The following is a 2,034-nucleotide window of genomic DNA, read 5'->3' as shown; positions in this document are numbered from 1 at the left end:
AGAAGTAAAGTGATGATTCCTTTTGAGCTTAGTTAAATAGAAGTAAATAGATGAGCTCTTGTTTCAGCGACAGTATATCAGATCACTAAAACATCATTTACAGGTAACTAAGTGTTCAAAGGGGCAAAATACATTGAGGGGTGTAAACGGTAAATTGGTCCCATCTCGATGTAAATCATCTATATAGAGGATCTCTAAATCACATTAAGATTATAACAATGGTTAAATGAGATAGCATATTGATATCGTGAAACATATGATATGCTCTATATAAGTCTGAGAGTGCAATTCCAAGTTCTAAGAGTGGATTCAACGAGGAATTAATAAGTTAGGGATTTACTTGGTAAATCGGTTCAACTTATTGGAAGCTCAGCATATAGATCCATGGTCCCCATTCTAGTTGAGACTATACTGTTTGTAAGACTCTATAATTGATTTATGATCAATCAATTATAATTCTAAAAGTTAGACTATGTCTAATTTGCGAATTCTCACAGTTTAAGGATGAAATTGTAAATAAAAGGGTTTCTAGGTTTAATTATTAATTATGAGACTTTGCAAGTCTAAATTAATAATTATTTTAAATGGAAATATTATTTAATAATCTATTTTAGTTATTAAATAATTAGTTTTGGCATTTAAATGATTAGAATTGGAAAAATGGCTTTTTTGGAGAAATAGAAATAAAATTGAGGAAACTGCAAAATCCATGTGAGGCCCATACACACCATGGCCGACCACATACTTGCATGCTTCCCAATTATTATTTTCAATTTAAATTGCCATATAATTGCTAGTCAAAGCCTAGCCTAAATAGGAAAGTGGTGGATCACACTAAATAAGGCAGTTATTCAATTACACAGTAAAAGAGGAAACTATTTATTTGCAAAGTTGTGCTCTTCCCTTTCCTATTTATAGCCGCCCCTCTCTATACTCTTGGAGGGCTTGAAAAAGCTTTTGCTTTGCATTGTGTCACACGAAATCAAGAGAGAAAAATAAGAGAGAATTTCGAAATTCCTAGTGAGAGAGAAGTGCCCACACACATCACTCAGTACCTCATTATAGTTTGGAAGACTGTGAAGGATCACATCCAACTGAAGAACTTTCGGGCTCAGATCTTGATTATACTCTGCTACAGACAGGAATCAAGGGTTAGAGATCTGAGTGGAAGGAGACATTAATTCCGCTGCCATCACTGTAAGTTATTCTTAACTTTTATATGTTTAGTTCATCGTTTTAGAAGTTCAATATTAGGTTGTTAAATCAACATACTTGTGAGTAGATCTAAGATCCTGGATAAATATAATTTCCAACAACTGGCACCAGAGCCATAGTAATTGATTTGCTTGCAAGAAATTTGGACTTAAAACGATTTGCTTGTGATTTGGATGGTTTCATGATGTGTCATATTGATGTTTGATTGATGTTTGTGAATTCTAGGAAAAATAATTGATTGTCTGTATCTGGAATTATTTTTATTGGATAGTTTGGAAAATTCTAAGCAATTTACTTTTTTACAGAACTCGATTTCGATATAATTTGAATTAGTTATGAATTTTTGAAAATCGGAAAAAATCGAGGTGGTGAGCACCTTCCCTACGCGCGCGGAAATCATGCGCAGGGGTGCTTGCGCCCAGTTTTCTGGGCTATGTCTCCCCTTCCACGCGCGCGGACAGCATGCTTTGCATGCTGTCCGTACCACCTGCTATTTTCTTCGTTTTTTTCTATTTTTCATGCTATTTCATGGAATTAAATTCCGATTTTTTGTGTAGTTTTGTATGTTGATTTTTGTTTTTCAAATTTCAAATCTAATTATCAGAAATAAATTAATTTTAATTTTAAAATTAATTTTAGATATTAGTGTAATTTGAATTTGAAACTAGGATAAAATCAAGTATTGCTTACCTCTTTTCTTATTTCTTTTAAATTTTGATTATTTTATCTTATTTTTGAATAAAAGGTCAGAAATTTTTTAAAATTGATTTTGGTAAATTGACCTTATTTAGAATAAGATTACTATAATCATGGTATTTT

This window comes from Cannabis sativa, chromosome 4 (genome assembly GCF_029168945.1).
Source record: "Cannabis sativa cultivar Pink pepper isolate KNU-18-1 chromosome 4, ASM2916894v1, whole genome shotgun sequence".
In the NCBI taxonomy this organism is placed as follows: domain Eukaryota; kingdom Viridiplantae; phylum Streptophyta; class Magnoliopsida; order Rosales; family Cannabaceae; genus Cannabis; species Cannabis sativa.
Note: the sequence above shows the minus strand (reverse complement) of the source record.